The 22,021-nt window shown below is 42.8% G+C and overlaps 1 protein-coding gene across 18 annotated transcripts in view; it reads left to right on the forward strand.

The window, feature by feature from the left end:
- MAGI2 (membrane associated guanylate kinase, WW and PDZ domain containing 2) overlaps nucleotides 1-22,021 on the forward strand; it is a 953,479-nt gene that overhangs the window by 111,647 nt on the left and 819,811 nt on the right. The gene's annotated exons all lie outside the window — the stretch shown is intronic.

Consider the following 22,021-nt stretch of genomic DNA (forward strand, 5'->3'; position numbering starts at 1 on the left):
ATCTAAATTATCCCTCTGTATACACCGAGTAATTATATAGTGCTTCTACCCTTGTGGTGCACAGTAGTAAGTAAATCACATTGGTGGAGCAAACACAGTTCTTGAAGCAGTTTGTGATATGAGATAGGAACCTGTTGTTGTTGTTGAGTTCTATACAGTATCTCTTAATTTTTTTCGTTTAGAAGTTTGTCCCAGCAGGGATCCTGTGTAGAATGTGGAGTCAGAAAGTAAGAGGGAAAGAAAGAAGAAGGAGAAAATTGAGTTGCTTGAATAAACTCTTAGTTAAATCTATATAAGATTACTTCGTGTTTATGAGGGAAGCAGCTATAAAACAATTGTTTAAAGAGAAAAAGGAAAAACAGAATCCCAATGATCATGGAAGAGAGCTGGTCTTGTGACAGCAAGCATGGCTTGTCCCCTTAAGCTAAGCAGGATCCACCCTGGTTGCATATGAAAGGGAGACTAGAAGTGTGAGCACTGTAAGATATTCCCTTTAGGGAATGGAGCCGCTCTGGGAAGAGCATCTAGGCTCCAAGTTCCTTCCCTGGCATCTCCAAGATAGGGCTGAGAGAGATTCCTGCCTGCAACCTTGGAGAAGCCGCTGCCAGTCTGTGTAGACAATACTGAGCGAGATGGACCTATGGTCTGACGCAGTATATGGCAGCTTCCTATGTTCCTATGCCCAAGCTCTTGGATGCACTATGACTATCTCTTTGGATCCTGGCCATAGAAAAGGAAAGGGAAAATAGAAAGCAGTCACCAGGAAGGAGAAGAGGATAGCAAGTGCATAACACAAGTGGAGTGACAGTCATAAAAATGCTTTTTCTCCTAGCACATCAGTGTCAAGGCAGGAAACAGAGCCTCCTGCTCACAGTGATACAGTGTAATGGTTTAGAAGACCCTCTAAACTGTAATGATATACTTACTGACACATGAACAGTGTTTAGTAGTTTTGAAATGAGCAGCCTTGATATATAGTGTTTAGCTTAAAAAGTTAATACCCTTTTTTCTCTGTGTGTATTTTAATCATCTTAATGCTAGTTTTGATCACGTAGTACTTAAAAATAATCTACATTTGTAGCATAACGTTGGCACGTGACATCTTGGAGTCATATGTCTCATATAACACCCACCCTAGTTTGGTGGTGAAAACTCCAAAATTTAAGTACCTGCAGAGAACAGGAAATTAAGGGCTCATCTTACCAGTCCATAGCAAAGTTATGGAATTATGGCTCAGTGAAGAGTATCTATGACAATGGCAGTGCCTGTACTTCTGCACTACTTCATCCTGCTTGCTGTGATATCAGTTTAAGCTCAACAGAGCAAAACACACAACTCTTGGAATAGGAAAAATATCCAGCATCTAGGACCAATCTACATGGTTAGATTAGATTTACCATAAAATAAGTTAGTTACTTGATAAGCTTGATTCCATGCATGGCTATAGTTTTCTTCAATAACTGATCTATAATGGGAATTTCATTCAACCAAATTATCAGAAAGGTTCTGAGATGTGTGAACTAGCTCTTAAACTGTGAGGTTGTTAACATGTGCAGCCAAGAGTGGGCTAAGGCAGCCAAGCCCGCTCTTGCCTGTCCGTGTGACGCCATGGCAACTGAGCGGCTGCAGTGGTGCTGCAGTGGCAAACCTGCCTGTGCAGCCACCCGCTTAAATGAAGTTAAGGGAGTGCTTGCTCCCTTAACCTCATTTCCATGCTCGTATGCAGCACTGGCTGCTTTTAGCCAGTGCTGCAGCAGCAACGAGCGCCCATCAATCACTGCTGGGATGCCCATAATGCACTGCAGTGCATTATGGGAGTTCAAAGGGCTAGGAAGATGCATCCTATCCTCCCACCCTCCGCACTGCCGGGGGCTCCCAGCGATCGTTTGAGTGGGTGATCTGCCCACCAAGGGAGCAACGAGGGATTGTCTGCGGGGAAGGTAAGTTTGAGCAGCCTTCCCCTCCTGCCTCCACCAAGCACTTCTCATTGTAACTTGCAGTGGAAAAACCATAGGGGCTATTAGCTGACTGGTAGAGCACAGGTTATGCATCTATAAATCCTAGGTTTAATTTCCAGCCAATTATAGGATCTAAGGTAAGAAGGATATGGAAAACAGCCAGAGATCCCAACTGCTGACAATTGGGTCTGATTTGATTCAGGGTGAAGCATCTTATACACATGTGGACAAATTTGTTGGTACCCTTACAGCTCATTGAAAAAATGTTTTATGTCTCCTGAAAAATGATTAAATGAAAAGCAGTTATCCCATGTATACCTACATGCCTTTGATATGTCATCGAGTAAAGCAAAGCAAGTGTGAAAAGAGATAAAGTATTGCTTATTCTACAAAGATATTCTAAAGTGGCCTGGACACATTTGTTGGTACCCCTAGAAAAGATCATAAATAAATGCATTATAGTGATTTTTCAAATTAGCTATTTTCTTTAATTAGTATCACACGTCTCCAATCCTGCAATTGTGCATTTCAGCCTACTGAAATGCAGAAAAGTAGTCATTCTGCTGTTTGGTATCATCCTGTGTCCCACAAGGAACATGGACCAGAAAAAGCAAAGGAGAGAGTTGTTTGGGGAGATCAGAAAGAAAATTATAGACAAGCATGTTAAAGGCAAAGGCTATAAGACCATCTCCAAGCAGTTTGATGTTCCTGGGACAACAATTGCAAATATTATTCAGAAGTTCAAGGTCCATGGGACTGTAGCCAACCTCCCTGGACACGGCCGCAAGAAGAAAATCAACCCCAGAATGGGCAGAAGGATAGTGACAATGGTAGACAAAAAGCCAAGGACAACTTCCAAAGAGATACAAGCTGAACTCCAAGGTCAAGGTCCATCAGTGCTGATCGCACCATCCGTTGCTTTTTGAGTGACAGTGACAATGCTTTTTTAGTGACAATGGAAGAAGACCCAGAAGACCCAGTGGAAGAAGACCCGTTGCTTTTTGAGTGACAATGGAAGAAGACCCAGGAGGACTCCACTGTTGAAAGAAAAACATCAAAAAGTCAGACTGGAATTTGCTAAAATGCATATTGACAAGCCACAATGCTTCTGGGAGAATGTCCTTTGGACAGATGAAACAAAACTGAAGCTTTTTGGTAAGTCACATCAGCTCAATGTCCACAGATGAAAAAATGAAGCTTTCAAAGAAAAGAACACCATACCTACTGTGAAACATGCAGGAGGCTTGGTTATGTTTTGGGGCTGCTTTGCTGCGTCTGGCATGGGATGCCTTGAGTCTGCACAGGGAACAATGAAATCTCAAGACTATCAAGACATTCTGGAGCAAAATGTACTGCCCAGTGTCAGAAAGCTCTGTCTCAGTCACAGGTCATGGATCCTCCAACAGGATAATAACCAAACACACAGCTAAAAGCACCCAAGAATGGCTAAGAACAAAACATTGGACTATTCTGAAGTGGCCTTCTATGAGCCCTGATTTGAATCCTATGAAACATCTATGGAAAGAACTGAAACATGCAGTCTGGAGAAGGCACCCTTCAAACCTGACGCAGCTGGAGCAGTTTGCTCAGGAAGAGTGGGCCAAACTACCTGTTGACAGGTGCAGAAGTCTCATGGAGAGCTACAGGAATCTCTTGTTTGCAGTGATTGCCTCTAAAGGTTGTGCAACAAAATATTAGGTTAAGGGTCCCATCATTTTTGTCCATGCCATTTTCATTTGTGTTATTATTTGAAATATTCTGTTGCATCAAAACTCTAAAGCAAAGTCTGATTTTTGTTAAATCCTCTATAATAAAGCCCTTGGTTGTAATGTGTGGAGCGCATGCCCAGAACGTCCGAGAAAGATACGGCCGCAGGGACATGGGCAGCCATGTTGGGAGCAGGGAAAGGCGGGGCAGGGAAAGACGCGGGGCAGGGAAAGACGGCGGCGGGGGCGGGACTGGCCTGACCGCGGGGGGGGGGACAGCGGAAAAGGGACTGGCCTGACCGCGGGGGGGGGGGGGGTTGGTGGTGGAAAAAGGCGGCGGCAGTGGGACCGGCCCGATCAGAGAGAGGAAACAAACGGCAGGGCAAGGATCCGGACCGAGCGCGGGGAAGGAGGGCAGAAGCGGCCGGCTGCTGAGGATGGCAGAGGCGGCCGAGGGACGAGCTACACGGAGGGCAGAAGCGGCAGCTGGGGGGCCGGGAGGGCAGAGGGGGTACGCGCACTGCAGCCAGAGGAGGCAGAGATAGGCGGCACCAAAGTACTACTAGCGCCCGTTAATTTAACGGGCTTAAAATCACTAGTGCAGAGTAAACAATGATTGGTGCCAATTACTTTTGTCAGTTTCAAGTTATTTCAGAGACAATTGTGGATTATTATTCTTTTGTGGAGGGGTACCAACACATTTGTCCACATGTGTATCTTACATATTTCTGTGAATGTAGATGTCATTATGTTTCTTGCTGAACAGATAGGGATTGTAGTGCAGAACCTAGAAGTTGGAAGTAGTTAGGAATCTACACCGATTTGTAGAAAATTAGAGGTGCTGAAACAAAATTGACTGACTGGTTATTGAAAAAAAGGTGGGTGTTCTTTGGCATTGCTTTCATAAATAATCTAATATCAATGGGATCTAATTCTTTCTCCCAGAACATTCCTTCAAGTGCATGCTGTGTAACATATTGTGGCAGTAGCATATTTCTTCTCCCATTTCTAGAGATAGCACAATGTATGCCTGAGGCATTTGTTGTCTCCAAAAGCATGTTATCAGATGAACATTTTGCCTTCTTTGTATGTTTGTATTTAATGACTGAGCTGGAAGGCATAACTGGACATCTGTTGTAATGGGAAGTTTTTATGCCTCTGGAGTATTGAGCTACAAAGCCTCAATATCTTAAACTTAGCAAGAAAAGGCAAGATACTGGTATGCTAAGCCCTGGGGTATGTATCTTTTTCCTCAGTATTTTGGGTTGCAAAAGATAAAATGCCTTTCAAGATAAAACAGAGGTACAAAACAACAAATATTAGTAACCCACTGGCTTCTTTAAAAATATGACAAAATGGAAACATCTTAAGCATCAGGTTTTGAATATATTGTGTAAGTATAGTGATTGAGAAATGAATCTTAAAAGTTCCTTCTTCAAATCTTGCCTATGTTATGAACTCACTAGTTAATCTGAGACAAACTACTAATTCATGGTGTCAGTTCTCCAGGCATCTGAAACATGGTGATAGTAATACTGGTCTATCCTACAAGTCTGTTATAAGGTGTACTGAAATAACTGGTAAGCATTATTTCTGATTCATATGCAAAAAATATTAAATAATATATAGAACTTTTAATGTTTTACTGGATGCAAAACAAATGTATCTTTAAGCCTGTAAGCAATTGCCGGGAGGATGATCACCTATCCATTGCCCACATTGCTTACTCCCATCTTTCATGCTGCCATCTCTTGGTTTACAACCACTTTCCCAGCCTTCACTGGGGAAGAGGTGGCAGAGATGGATCCTTTTGCCACCCTAAAAATAGTTAGGCTGTGAGTAAACAATTACTTTGCAGTTATTACTACCTATATATCATAGCTACTTGTTTTACTACCCATAAAGTTCGATGAGGGACATACTTTGAATATCTTGCTGCCAGTGCTGCTTTAGTGCCTTAGTAGATTAAAATGATGAATATTGTTCTTTGTATAGTTAGTTAGATAAACAAATAATCAAAACCCTTCAAAAAGATTTAGTGGAGCAGACTGGAAGTGGTGCAGATTTGAAGAGATTGAGAATGGGCAGGTTCACACTATCACAGAGAGGTCAGTGAGCTGGGAACCAAAGGCTCCTGGCAAGCACACACTCCCAGCAGGTGTGTTGTCTGAAGCCACCAACCATTGGTTCCTTTACCTTGTTATCAGGATTGAGGTTGGGTAGTGTAGGAACTGGCAGTTGGTGTGACTTCAGATGACACATATGCCAGGTATGTGTGCTCACTGAGAACCTCTGGTTCCTGGCTTATCAACTTCCCAGCAGTCATGTAAACCTGTCCACAGTGTCAAAGATCCTTTATTCTCCCTTTTCTATTTTGTATGAATGTATCTCTCCTGTAGCCAACCGTGGTGCTGTGTTGGATAAATGCTGAAATGGATTTGGTTAAGATAGTGCATTTGCAGTAAACAAAAAAATCTATGCCAGATGTGTGCACTTTGACACTTAATTAATACTTTGACTTTTCCACTTTTTAAAATACTCATTGACACTTAATTGATACTATGACGCTTTCCACTCAACTTCTTTAAAAACACATTGATGTGACTCAGTGATAATCTAGAATGCAACTTGTGGGAAAACATGGCAGACATGTCAATAGAAAATATGTTCATTTAGAAGACCTGTCTACTTGGGAAAGGAGCGAGCTGTCACTTTTCTTTCTGCTGTGCAAAGTTATTACCGTATTCTCATTATAAAGCCATGTCATGGAGATGTACATCACATGTACTCCAAACTGATCCCTCTCCCTCTCTTTTTGCCATATTATTTGGCAGAATCAAAACTATACTGCTTTATTTTTCTTATGTCTTTATATAATTTACTCAACTCTACACTAATGTAGCAGAGAGCAGATAATTTATTCTTTACTATTTTAATTTTCCTATCATCATTCTAGGTACTGTGGAAAGGGTATTTTGTTAGCTCAAATGTATAGTTGCTGTAACATATTCTCAGAAATTCCTCTCCTTTTGATAGTAAAGAGTGTTTTACAGAGAAAGAAATTAAGAATAATATAAATAGTTTGCAGATTTGTGATGTTTGATTACGTAGAAACTGGTGCCTTGCTCCCCTCACCATCTGCTTTAATTCTGGCCTAAAAGATAAAGGACCTTAAGCCATTGCTGAACTTGATGCCAGAGAGTCAACCCACATGGGACACTAAATATGTTACTGGTGATTCTATCTTTTTGTTGTTGTTGTTTTAATTATTAAAATAGAAGCTAGAGAGAGACTTTATTGGGATTGAGACCATAAGGAAAACAGGAAGACTTGGGTTGCTCTTTCCCTCTCCCCACCTCCTAGGTCTAAAGGTAGGCAGTTTTAACTTTGCCCGCTCTTTCTTTCCCCAGCCATCTCTTTTTCCTTTGGGAACATTTCAAGCTGTTCTTTTGACTCCAAATCTCAATGTCTGGTAGGACTTGTTTACTGAAATCTAATGTGTATGGAAACAGTGGGGGCTGGGAGGGGGACAGAGGAGAAAGGTAGCTTACCTAGAAAGGTCACTTACCTATCCCGATCCTTATATCTTAGGATAATGGAGGGGAGTGACCTATTGACAACAGCAAAAGCAGCAGCAGCTGATGCTCCGCAAGAGTCAGTGCTGTCCACTTGGGCAGAGCAATGACAGCAGCAGGCTGTGGTAACTTGGAAAACCTTTCAACCTGCACACGCTTTCCAAGCTTTGGGGCTTGCCTCCCTTTATCTCTCCCTTCCTCTCATCAGCCAGCCAGCCTATGAGATGCAGAGGAGCTCCCTAGACTACATCTGCCTCCATGCAGTGCAGCTGACAGCACAGACACTGACATGCCTGGAGCTTTCTGAGGCATACTGGGCAATGTAGTGTGTGCTGCTTGCTTGTTCACCCGCTCGCCAGTGTGGAGTTAAAGTCGGGGAGGGCTAAGATGCCTTACTGGCTGGCTACTTCTTTCCCCGGCTTGCAATGGAGCCAGGCACCACCGCCGGAGGGGGCCCCAGAGACTGTGGGGCCAGGAGACATTTGTCTCCATTTGTCTTATTAATGGTAAGCCCCTATGATAGATAGATAGATAGATAGATAAACTTTATAAAAGTCTTTGATTGGTACAGAAACATGAAACAACATATCACACTTGTTACAATAGCAAAAGTATCATTTTTATGACTATATAATGACATAATAAATTACTCAACTACATTAGTCTTTAGATGTTGTCATATATTCATTGCTGTTAGACAAACCTTAGCCACAGTGTGAGTAACATTGACTTAATAATCTGACAAAAGAAATGAGAGATATACTTCATCTTCTCTGAGTATATACTTCAGATATACTTTGCCTGGTATATCCTTAATCAAGGGTAAAATTAAAGTCTCTTGCAAGTCCCTATCAACATTACAAAATCATAAAACATGACCCACATCCTCTATGGCCTGTGCATCACATGGACAGTAGCATTCAGAGTAAGGAACCATACCATGTACAACCACCAAAGGCAATGCATTAAAGCAGGCCAGCACAAATGCTCTACAATACTTAGGAATAATTAGAGCTTGACAAGAATCAGCTGACTTGATACTAAAAGCAAATCTACATATTCTGAGTCATTTTGGGGCCCTACTCATCTCCTGTTGCCATTCCATAGCCAATATCCTTTGCTTTACAGCCTTTTAGCTTGTTCATAGTCATAGTTCATGTTCTCAGATTATAGTATATTCTTGAACAGCATGGCTTGTGAACTCTACAGCTGAGTTGCTTTGCCTTGGAATGAGATAGAAATTCTATAATTGCTAGCATAAAAATAGGTAATAAATACTTATTATTAATTATTAGTATCCAGACTCTGCTAGTCTGGAGGTCAGCCAATAATAGTTATTTTTTATTATAATTAAATAATTATCAGCAAAAAATATTATTTTATCTAGACTGGGACAGTGCTTTTTCAGCAGTGCTTATATGGATGGGGTGATTTTTGCCCTCCGAAGCCCACTGTGACTGAGAGTAGTCCTGGTATGCAAAAGGCAAGATCATGTTGCCTTCTCATTACATAAAATTGATTAATATTGTGGTTATTCAATGTACAATGCAAATGTTTTATTTAAATATTAATAGTATTCTTAAGAACATAAGAACAGCCCTGCTGGATCAGGCACAGGACCTATCTAGTCCAGTTCTTGATTTGTACACTAAGACATCCACTTTTAGATTTAAACATCTATTTGTTTTGTTACATTGTATCTCATTCTGTAGTTCTGTGTTAGACAGGGGCATAGCAAGGTTGTAGGGGGCCCAGAAACGAGATTTTAAAATGGGCCCCCCAGGGGCGTAGCTAGGGGAGAGGGGGCCCGTGTTCATCCTTCTCTCTAGTGGCCCCCCAGAGTGAGGGAAATAATGAAGAAAATAGGGAGGGGTGGATCTGGAGACCCTCAGGAGCTGGGGGCCCGTGTTCTTTGAACCCTTTCACCCAATTATAGCTATGCCCCGGTCCCCCCATCACTGCCTTCCTCTCCTCCTGGCCCAATGTCTCGGCTAACTATCCCAACTTGTTAAAAGGTGAAGTGTGCCATCAAGTCAGTTTTGACTCCTGGCGCCCACAGAGCCCTGTGGTTTTCTTTGGTAGAATACAGAAGGGGTTTACCATTGCCTCCTCCCATGCAGTCTAAGAGGATGTCTTTCAGCATCTTCCTATATCGCTGCTGCCTGATATAGTACCAGCGGGGATTCAAACCGGCAACCTTCTGCTTGTTAGTCAAGCATTTCCCTGCTGCGCCACTTAAGGTGACATATCCCAACTAGGTGAAAGGTGTAAATTTATTTTGTATTTATTTTTATTTATTTTACATTTTCTATCCCGCTCTTCCTCCAAGGAGCCCAGAGTGGTGTACTACATATGTAAGTTTCTCCTCACAACAACCCTGTGAAGTTGGTTAGGCTGAGAGAGAAGTGACTGGCCCAGAGTCACCCAGCTAGTATCATGGCTGAGTGGGGATTTGAACTCGGGTCTCCCTGGTCCTAGTCCAGCACTCTAACCAACTAATACAACAGAATAAATGGCACATCACTTCAAATCAGCAATCCTCAGATGGGGAACAAATAGTGTGTTTGCAAGATGAGGAGACAGAAGTTCTGTCTTCTCATGTTGCAGACACACTATTTGTTCCCCATCTGAGGATTGCTAACTTGAAGTGATGTGTCCCCTGCCCAAAGGGAGGGAGGAGGGCAGGGACCATTCAGACCATCTATTCCTCCAGAATATGTTGGTGCATGAATGTTCTCTTCTAACCCTTGTTAACCATATTTAAAGTAAAAAAGAAAGCACTAATAATTTCATCCTACACCTCCATGATGCCAAAACAACTCGACCCTTTTTCATTTAAGCAACAGCCATGTACATCATCATAATTACCACCACCCCAGCCCACTTTTCTTACTTTACAATATGAAGGAAAAAAATAATTAAAGCATCAGGGAGGGGTGGAATCTTTCTAATTAAAAACAAAGAGGGAAAAGATATCAATGTGAAATAGGAGTGCAGTCTTTAGATGCCATGTATTTGGGAGTAAGTTATCCTGAACTCAGATTTACTTCTGAATAAGTATAGAGAAGTAAACGTTTCAGGCCATGGGACCAGATGGGCATAAAGTATAAGGGATAGTAGTAGATGTGTCACATTCTTATGTAGAGCCAAGATGTGTACAAGATAAAAGTCAGCACGACCCACACTGAAATAGCATCTAAGGAGATAAACAGCATAGTAAATACCACCATCAATACCTAAAGGGCATTCAGTTTATTTCATGGTTGTCCAGAGCTTGTCCAGTAACTGTTAGCTGTCATGGACTCTTGTTGGTTTTGCTACCACAGACTAAACACAGCTACTGTTCTAGAATTATTTCTCATAGGGAACCTGCATTTTTTTAAAAAAGAGAGCTATGCCAAAACAGCAGTGCTGGAGGAAGCTTTGCCACAATGCATAGGCTATTCTTCCCTGCCTGACTTTCAAAGGGTTCCAACACCCCTTTCAAGCCCACTGTTTTCAAGCCCACTAAGACCTCTGTTTTCAAAGAGCCTAACCTGATAGCACTTACCAGAGAAGGCAAAGTCACCCAAGCACCTTCCCCAACCTCCGGTCCCATCCCGTAGTCTTTCAAGCACACACATACATCCAGCCCCGAAATCTGACTACTATATAAAGCTGCGAGAGAGGAACGTCCACATTCAAGGCTGGAATGGGGTGCGCGGGGGAGCAAGGAAGCAGAAACCTGGATGGCTGCAGGACCTGAGAGGAAACTTTCAGATGCTGCGCTGATTTGGCGGTGGGTGGGGTGGGGGGAGAGAATCTCCCCCATAACAAGAGGCCTTAGCAGGGGTACACTAGTACACGGGCTATGGGCTATTCCCTTTTGCAGGCTGAGCCTGCATACATGTGGCAGGCAGTTGCACTGTCAGGTGGGGGGGAGAGGGAAAGCGGGCCTTGTGGGTGGGTGGGGAGAGGAGGAGAAGCTGCGCAGACCATGTCCAGCCATGTGGCGGGTGGGGAGGGGGAGAGAAGCAAGTGGGCCATGCCCAGCCATGAGGCAGCTGGGCGGGCAGGGAAGAGGGGAAAAGCTGCAGGCCATGTCCAGCCATGCGGTGGGCAGGCGGGGACGGGGAGAGAAGCAAGCGGGTCATGCTCAGCCACGCCGGTGGTCATGCAGGGCGGGTGGGTGGGGAGGGGGAGAGAAGTGGTCCATAATGCCCAGTGCCCAGCCATGTGGACGTGCGGGGGCGAAGAAGCGGCAGCAACCACTCAGCTAACCTGAGGGCTCAGAGTCCTGCAAGTCCTCCTGCCACTCCATGTCTTCTTTAACTTTTAAATAAGTTAGAAAAGCTCAGGCTTCAACGTGACCTCTTCCTTGCTGGCAGCACATGTTCCAGGCAGCAGCCGACCCACCAGTCATGTGCCTTTCTGGATCATGTGGGGCTCCGCTAGCCAATGGATGGGGGAGGAGGAGGAGCCCACGAGGTAAAAGGGTGGAGGGAGGAAGAACTGAGACAAGGAAATACAGCGGTGTGAACAAGGAGAGCATTTTTTTAAAAAATAAAATAAAATGATGATTCAGGAAGAAGCTGTGGCGGGCGCTGGGTGAGGGAGACACGTGACATGTCTCGGGGGGGGGGCAGAGGCAGGGGCCCCTAGACAACTGCCTCCCCTTGCCCAATTATAGTTACGTCCCTGGTGTTAGATTTTTTTTTTAAATTGTAGAAGGGGTTGCTATCCTATTGCATGTCTTAATATTTTATAGTGGGCCTGTGGCCAGATAAGAAATGCTGATGGACTTACTGCTATGGTTCCTCTATTTTTGTTGTAACCTAGTAGTCATTTCTTTTCAAAGTCTACTTTCCCCAAAAGTAATTTGCCTACTATGATGGTATTTTAAAATCTTACTTAATAGTTCTGATTTCCATTTTAAAAATCTAAAATAGCCTCACTTTAACTTGGCTTGTGCATCCAATTAAATATAATCCTATGTTCTCTTAAAACACTGACTTGCATGGCCAGCACTGATTGCACACATGCATAAAAAGCACTTTATAAAAATGTATGATTTTTCTGATATGTAACAGCCAACTTTTGGGTTCACAATAACAAACAAATGTATTTCAATTGGTTAAGTGATTCTACTGTGCAGCTGCCAAAATAGAGTAAACATCCAATAAACAGAATTAAATTGTATAGTAGAAAAGCTGACAAACTCAATGAAGTTATAAAAATGCAAATGATGTGGTATCTGTATAACCTCTAAACAGAGCAATTAAGGTTGGGTTTTTTGGGGGGGGGTTTTGCTTGGAAAATGAACATTTTATGTCTTACAAAAAATAAAGCGATGGAAGGAGTATTGTTCAGATAAATTGTAAATGGCATAGGTTTTATATGCCTAATTTTTTACTTTTTCCTTGACAAGATGTATAATGCACTTCAGATATTATTTCCAAAATCATGTGATAATCTTTTATTTGTTCAGGGAAGGGTTTGTTTTAAAAATCAAACAGACCACTTGGGGGGAAAGAGCTTTCTAGCACTGATTACAAAAACTCTGTCGGTGATAAGATCTGACAAATCTTCTTGCCCAGAAGAATTCTTTGTTACATTTCACAGGAGTTCCTGCAATTCCCTGTCTTCATTAAAATTAGAGTACACTTTTCAGATTACTTGGAACTGTTTCTGTTCTCCGCCGTTAGGTTGTTCACACAAGTAGAACACTTACATGATCACTTAAATGCACAGGATTACTGAATAGAATAACTTGTGGGATAAAAGAAAATATACCAAACACAGGAACAAAGGTCCCCCGCCCCCAACTAATGCACACCTTGACAAATTTTATTTGGATATAGGAGCTGACCCAAAGATGTTGGAACAAAGCAATGCAAATAAAAAATAATGCGATACGGGGATCTAAAATCTGTACAAGACAAGAAACAAAAAAGATCCACCAAAATACATATAAGCTGTAAATTAAATAGCTCATATAAAAATAGACACAAACACCAGGGGCGGAGCCGTCATTGTGCACATGGATTCAAAGAATTCATGTGCAGCTGCTGCCGGGGCTGCCATACTTGCCATGATGGGCACCCAGTGGTGGAACCCCTGATGCAAATTATCTCCCCGCCACGTAAGCGGTGCCCTTTTCTCCCTGGCATGCATGCATGATGGTGGCAGCAGAAGCAGCAGCTTCTCTAAGGTGGCAGCCCAGGGTAGGCTGCCCTTCCCCCACAGCTCAGCTGGCTGCCACACATGCATGACCACCTGCTGAGTGGTAGGCCCGGCACTTGGCTGCCATGCCAACCGCTCTGGGCTGCTCCCTCATGGAGGCCCTCACCTCTGCCGCTGCTTCATGTGCATGGTGGGGAGATAATGGGCACTGGGGGGTGGCTCAAACACAGGCCACCTATGCCCTCCCTACACCTCTGACAAACACTACATGTAACCAACATCATGTGCATTTTGAAAATGGTACACGAATAGAAAATAAAATTCCACAAATGAACACATTATTCCATGAATAGATGACTATCCATAAAAGTCCTTTATGATAACCCATTATGTTCATTTTGAAAAGTAATATTTTCAAGTAGATAAACTATTCATAACAACATAAACGCCCAGTTCTAAAAAATATATGCTTGATAATGTATTGTTTTGCTGAAGATGTCTTAGACTTCCTGATGCTCCAGTTGATGGCAGTGCTTCTAAATAGCCACAGTCTCTACTTATCTCCTTATGAAAGATCCCGTAGTCTTCCAAGATAAAAAGTTTAAATGAATTTCATGCTTCCTATGAAAAGCATCTAGTCTGGCCCATCTAGTCTAGCATCTTGTTTCACACAGTGGCCCACCAGATGCTGCTGGAAAGCCCACAAGCAGGAGCTGAGGACATGCCCTCTCTCCTGCTGTTATTCCCCTGTAACTGGTATTCAGAAGCACCCTGCCTCTGAGGCTGGAGGTGGCCTATAGCTCTCAGACTATTAGCTGTTGATAGACCTCTCCTCCATGAAGTTATCCAAACCCCTCTTAAAGCCATCCAGGTTGTTGGCTGTCACCACATCTTGTGGCAGAGGATTCCACAAGTTGATCATGGGTTATGTGAAAAAGTATTTCCCTCTGTTGGTCCTAAATTTCTTGGCAATTAATTTCATGAGATGACCCCTGGTTCGTGTGTGTGTGTGTGTGTGTGTGTGTGTGTGTGTGTGAGTGATATTTCTCTCTATCAACTTTCTCCACACCATGCATGATTTTATAGACCTCTATCATGTTTCCCCGCAGTCATCTTTTTTTAAAACGAAAAATCCCCAGGTGTTATAGCTTTGCCTCATAAGGGAGGTGCTCTAAGCCCCTGATCATCTTGGTTGCCCTCTTCTGCAACTTTTCCAGTTCTACAATGTTGTTCTTTAGGTACAGTGACCAGAATTGTATGCAGTACTCCATGTGTGGCCCATCATAGTTTTCTATAAGTTCGTTATAATATCAGCAGTTCAATCCCCTTCCTAATGATCCCTAGCATGGAACTGGCTGCTGCACATTGAGTTGACACTTTCAACAAGCTGTCCACTATGACCCCAAGATCCCTCTCCTGGTCAGTCACAGGCAGCTCATATCCCTTTAGTGTATATGTGAAGTTGAGGTTTTGCGCCTCAATATGGATCACTTTACACTTGCCAACACTGAAAGACATTTGCCATTTTGTGGCCCACTCACCCAGTTTGGAGAGATCCTTTTGGAGCTCTTCACAATCTGATTTGGATTTCACAACCCTAAATAGTTTTGAGTTGTTCTGTCAAAACCCTTGCTAACTGGGCAAAGAGGCACCTTTTACCATGGTGATTTAGCAGGGGGAGAGTAACTGGCCCTATCCACCCCCAGCACAGTACTTCCAGTGACTGTTGCTGGTGTCTATCTTACCTATCGTTTTAGAATGTGAGCCCTTTGGGGACAGGGAGCCATCTTATTTATTTATTATTTCCCTGAGCCATTTTTGGAAGGGCGGTATAGAAATCGAAATAATAAACAAACAAACAAACAAACAGATGGCTCTACCACTGTTTCGATGGAACCCTTTGGCTGTTTTGCGTGAAAAAGAACACAAAATCAGTGTTGTGCACATCCCTAGCATCCCGGTGCCTAAGATTTGTAAAGCCCTGGGCTAACGTGTGAACAGATTCTTTGTTCAGGGTCATTTCATACAGTATATTATTTGGCTCTGGTCATGTGGATAATCTAGTGTGATTATGCATTACAGCTACGTCACATTGCTCAGTCAGCAATCGTATGATTGTTCTGCCATGCAGCCAGACTGATTTACACAATGAAGCGAGAGTTTACAAATTTATTTGGTTAAGTGATCCATATTTTGATAATCACATCATATGATCAGCTGTAACTCTGGACCAATTTTTGTGAACTATTTATTTATATATTTATTTATTTATTGAATTTATATACCGCCTAATATAAAAACCTCTAGATGGTGTACAGAATTAAAACATGACACATTTAACATTCATAAAAAGATAAAATCATAATAGTTAAAAACACATTAATAACACATTAAAAATTTAAAAATTGAATCTAAGTTGAAGGCCTGGGAAAACAGGTACGTCTTCAGGGTCTTCCTAAAAGCAAACAAAGAAGGAGATGCTCTTATTTGAGCAGGTAGCACGTTCCAAGGCCCCGGGGCAGCCACAGAAAAGAATTAGTGATTTGAGTACTGCTACTACTTGCTAAGTAATACAAATTTGAAATCTTATACACAGTTACTCGGTAAATACTAGCACTAGAAAACAAGGTTTAAATGATATTGCATTCTTTATTAGTATTGCAACATAAACAGGGTTTTTCTGCCTACTTATGGAGTACTAACTCTTCCTTCCTATTATAGAGGTCTCTATTGTTCTTAATGATATTACAGTTTAGGGTTAATGTGAAGTTAATGGTTAGGATTAATGGTGCAGCATTCTCTTTTAATTGCTTCCAGAAATCATCAATCCATTGTTTCTTTCCCAGTGTCAGGATTGGTCACAATCCAGCATGCTGCCAAGTCATACCCATTATAAAATTGTAGAGCTTGCCTGCATTATACAGTTGTATTTTGTTATTGTTTTATTTGTGAATTACCTTGAAGGCCTCGAGTGGATGGAAAGGGACGTTATAGTATATAGCTGATGCGTGTTGGTAAAACTGTATTTATCATTCTTTTTTAAAAAACAACTTGTTCTATAGTTTGTTTTTGTTGTGATTCCTTAGCATCCCTTGATGACATATTTTCAAATGACCTCTAGAGTTTCAAAAATATCCAGTTTCTTGTTTAAAGAAAGAAATTCTTCAAATTTTCTAGTTTTAGATTTGATGTTTTAAACCTATGTTGATTTGATTGGCAAACATCTAGTTATTCTCAGGTTACAAATATAATATAACATTATATTTGTATAACATTATATTTATATAATATTACAATATACACCAATCAGGGATTGTGTCTTATGTTCCATACTACAGATGTCATCCCTAGTAATATTTTTAATGGAATTGTCCTTTGCTGTAATTAGGTATTAGAAACTACAGTATACAAGTGTATTTTCCTTGGTTGTTTCAGAAGCTGGTACTTATACCACGAAGTACACCATTAAAGTGCTCTTATTCTGTTAGACTAAATTTAAGATAAGTATTTTATGTGTTATCTCATATTTATTTTAACTATATTTCATGTGTCCATATTACTGGTGATTTCATTGGCTAGTTCCAAAACATATATACTAAAATAAGCTTCAGAATGAACAGCCTTAGATTTTATTCTAAGACCCTCCCTGGCCACTTTCAGACATAATGGGAAACCTGAAATGAACTCAGCTCAGGTTTGCCCCCCTGCTGATGTCCAAATGATTGGAACCTGGACCCAGGTTCAGGTGGACCCAGGATCCTGGATCCAACCATGGTTACGGTTTTGCCCACAAACCTAGGAATGAGCCCTTGGTCGGTAGTGAACTCACTTGCCCAAGCAAGGATCCATTCCTTGAAGCGTGTTGTCCAGATTCTGAATTAACTCCAAACCAGAGTTAACAGAGGAAGCTCCTCCCATGTGCTTCCATCCCATTGACTGGCAGGCTGGCCTTGTGGGGTTAGAGGAAGCCTCTCAGCCAGTCTCACCCTCTTTGCTGGGTCCCAGACTGAAGATTGTGATTGTCTGGGAGTGTGCAGGGGGGATCGAGGGAAACTGTGGGTTCGTTTGCTGTTGTGTCTGAAGGGGCCACTCTCAGGAGGCACCAATGCTGCTAGAATGGGATTGGTTTTGTTGCATTGCCATACTGTGGCAAATAAAGTGTATTTTTGAAGGATAATGGGACTATTTCCATATGGCTTCAAATGTTTCCCCAATTATTAGTTTTCAACTTCCAGGCTTAATAACAAGTTTTTTTTCTTTATGTTAATTAAGGAACATGTATAATACTTTAATCAATAATGGAAAACTTTCCAGATTACCCACCTTTGAAAAAGTATGACTCCAAGTATAATGTAATTAGTTCCTTTGGTAATTTACTAAACAGGTATTTGATATGCAATAACTACTTGTTTAGCAGTTATTGCATGGTATTAAGGTGATTCTGAACACGTGGGAGGGGCATTTCTCTTGGGAAAAGGTTCATCTTGGCAAGTTTTTAACAGGGTTTGAAACTGTGTTAATGTTTTAATTTTGTTGTAATTTGTATTGTTTTTATTGCATACCTCCCAGAGACATAGGTTTTGGACAGTATATACTGTAATTATGTTAGTTGAATGAATGAATGAATGAATGAGTTGTGGTGCAGCTCTTGGTTATTCTACATCTGTTCTTCAGTGCTGACATTTTATGAAGTTTCCCTGTATTTGTCATGTTGCAGGGCTTGTGTAGCTGTGTTTAGTACAAAAAAGCCAAATTGTTCATATGACTCATGCTGGGGAAAACAAACATTTTAAACAATTGTCTTCTTTGGCAAACCCTGAGCAAAATGTCTTTTGGCACTAAGTTTCGAATGACACATACAAAACTGTTATGCCACAATGGAATTGGGATATTCCACCACCCTAAATATCGCCCTGCAAAGAATCAGTCCTAGAGCAGCATGCGCTTGTCTTGAAACATTACCTGAAAGAGTTTATTAGTCCCACCAGGAACCTCAACCCAGTTTCCCAAGCAGAGACGTAACTAGGGAAAATGGCGCCTAGGGAAAGTACTGAAATTGCGCTCCACCCCCGCGCCCCACCCCTCCACAGAGCTCACTAATCCTGACTGACTATTTAACCAGGATCCTTGCAGTTGTGAAGATGCAGCCAGAATTATATTTTAAACTGGTATAGCAGATCATCATACAAGTCAGTTAACTGAATATATGTTTAACCAAAAGAGCAAACACCATCTTGGGTTTTAAATCAGTGGAAGGCTGGGCTTTTGCAGCATAGAGTGTTGGGGCACATGTACCCCAACCTTAGATCCAGAGGTACCGGCCCAGAAGTATATGGAATTCAGGCCTGTGTCTGATTTCATTTTATATTAAGAGTTCAATTAAATGCCTGGACTCAGGGTGAATTGACATCCAGATCTGCCTGGGTAATGCCTGGTAAATGATTGGTAGAGGCAGGGGTAATCTAGCATTGTTTATCAGTGTTTGTGGAACTCACAAGAGGCTCAATGGGTCAGGCTTAATTACCAGTCTCACACTGCTGAAATTATCCCTTTTCCTCACTGACAGGATGCTTCTGCCTCAGTCAAATGTATTAACTCGTCTCACACATGTACCCCTTTTTATGTTACTTTAAATATTCTCTTGTTATAATTACACACTAGATAGAGGTACACAAGAAATAATGTAATTGCTGTCTCACACAAATAGAACTAATTCTCTCACTAACTCCTGATCAACAAGAGTATTGCAAGCACGTCTCACTACAAGCATTTTTATTTATTTTTACATTTTATATCCTGCTCTTCCTCCAAGGAGCCCAAAGCGGTGTACTACATACTTGAGTTTCTCTTTCACAACAACCCTGTGAAGTAGGTTAGGCTGAGAGAGAAGTGACTGGCCCAGAGTCACTCAGCAAGTATTTGGCTGAATGGGGATTTGAGCTCAGATCTCCCGGTCCTGGTCCAGTACTCTAATGACTACACCACGGTGGCTCTTTGTAAAATAGTGGAGGATCTGCAGCATGGATTCTTAGTTGGATCTAGGTCTGATTTTAACAACTGAAACCTCCAGTTTGCTCCCCCCACACTTGTTCTGGTACATCATTGTTTTACTTCTGATTGCAAGCATACATATATATTGAGTCATGATGCTTATTTTTTGTTTTGTTCATGCGTTTATGCTTTGTTTTATGTTACAATTTTAAAGTTAGGAAAACTATAAAAGGGCCATTTTAGAGAAAATATGCACTGCCTGAGTTGCAAATCCTGCTTTTTTGAGATTCCCTGCAGTTGAATAAAGTGATAATATACACCTTTGCTATTTAAATTGGTTGGAGAGTATTTATGTCAATAAAAAATGAAATGGCATTTCAGATGCAACATTGGTTGCCTAAGACCACTCAGATTTAACTAATCTTCATCACATTGACAAAGAGAGCAATTAAAACTAAAATCCATGACTAAAAACAAATCGCTTTGGGGTTGTCTTTAATGAAAGGCGGTATATAAATGTAACAATAAATGTTTAGAAGTATATACTTTCTCCCCCTGCCCAACCTACAATTAATGTGCCCCAACCTATAATTAATTCCAGCTTATTTTCCAAGAGCTGCTAGTTTTATTTACAAATTGCTTGGCAGCACCAATGTTTAAGTTATCACTAATTGCTCCTAATGATAGTTTTACTTATTGTTAAATTTTATTGTTAAATTTATATACCGCCTTTCATTAAAACATTCTCTGTTTTGCAGTCTGGTTAATTAAATCGGTGGAGGTCTATACTTTCCTGATGGGCTGAAACAACTAATCCATTTTGATGATGGCATATAATTAAATTAGGATGCATTACATAGTGAAAAAGTCCAGGAAGGGGGAGATGGGGGTTAGATTATAGAGGAAGAAGGACTTGAATGAGCAAAAAGGGAAAGTGGTGGCAAAAAATACAACTGGAAAACTTCCCCCTTCCCCTGGCGGCAGCAGGCAGAATGTAGCTGAGGAGAACAGCCCGTCCCTCCCCCCCTCCCTTTCCCGACTAAGCTGGTGCAAGAAGAAATCTGTGCCAGTTACGGGAAGGAGTTGGGCAGAGGAGAACAGGATGAAGTTGAAGGAGGACAAATGGTGCTCACGGCTGGCATGAAAGGGTGGCTGCTGACCGGCTAAGCAGGCGCAGCAGCAGCAGCAAGATCTCCCAGATGGGTCAGGGGTTGGAGAGAGCAGACAAAACAGGCACGGTCTATGCAGTGCTCTCGGGCTGGGTTCGCAGGGGGACGTTGTTTGTTCCCAAGACTTTTGAGATAAAATACAGACAGCCTGCCCTGCTCCCAACCCAACCCCCACGGACCCCAGCTTCTCCATGTGGCGGCAGCACGCCCCACACACAGAAAAAAAGAAAACTTGCCCCTTAGACAGACGCTGGCTGTTAACATTTAGAGAGAGACGCATCCAGTTCCCCCCCCCTCCCGCCGCCCCCCGGCTGCTGACACCACCACCACACCACCACAAGAAAACTTCCCTTAGACGCTGTTTCCCATGGCACTGCCCGTCTGAGTGCATGTGCACCTCCTTCTGGGCACCCGACAGCTGGCCGCCCCTGGTTACAAGCTTAATGTTGTTGGCTGAGTTCACTCCTTCCTGCATGCCCCCCTCCCCCAGGATTAGCATTGTTCTTTTGGAGCCAGTAGTTTGAATAGTGGTCACTTACTTAGTAGTCCTCCCCCCCCTCCCCCACCATAGTAACGCAATGCAATGCGATTGCCAGGCGCAGCAGCAGCAGCAAGATCTAAATGGGTCCGGGGCTGGAGAGAGCAGACCAAACAGGCACAGTCTTTGCAGTGCTCTCAGGCTCGGTTCGCAGGGGGACATTGTTTGTTCCCAAGACTTTTGAGATAAAATACAGACAGCCTGCTCTGCTCCCAACCCAACCCCCACGGACCCCAGCTTCTCCATGCGGTGGCGGTGCGCCCCACACATGGAAAAAAAGAAAACTTGCCCCTTAGACAGACGCTGCCTGTGCTGGCTATTAACATTTAGCGAGAGAAGCATCCAGTTTCCCCCCGCGACTGATGACACCACCACCACACCTCCACAAGAAAACTTCCCTTAGATGCTGCTTCCCATGGCGCTGCCCGCCTGTGTGCGCGCGCGCCTCCTTCTGGGCACCTGGCTGCCGTCCCCAGTTACAAGCTTAATGTTGGCTGAGCTTGCTCCTGCCTCTCCCGCCCCCCACTAGCATTGTTCTTTGGGAGCTTGAAGTAGTTACTTACTTAGTAGTCCTCCTCCTCGATAATAACGCAATGCAATGCGATTGCCAGGCCAGCAGCAGCACAAGAACAGCACGCACTCTCAGCAGTCACAACCACCATCCACGTGCTCTGTCCTGCGCATGCTCATTCCCCAGCTAATGAAGAGCAGCCGCCCGTGTGCCACCCACCCAGAGATCTTGCAAGGAGTTGGACTCATGGATGAGTACGAGGTGCCTCAGCCTGAGTGAAGGGGGGGGGGTGTTGGCGCACAGAAGAAGCAGCACGACAGGGGGAGCATTCAGCAGCACAGCAGTGCTGTGCCCGCTGGGGTGCGGGCCCGTGGTGGCAGCGTGGTGAGTGGAGTGCCTGCCCCGGTGGGC

This window comes from Hemicordylus capensis, chromosome 5 (assembly GCF_027244095.1).
Source record: "Hemicordylus capensis ecotype Gifberg chromosome 5, rHemCap1.1.pri, whole genome shotgun sequence".
NCBI lineage: Eukaryota > Metazoa > Chordata > Lepidosauria > Squamata > Cordylidae > Hemicordylus > Hemicordylus capensis.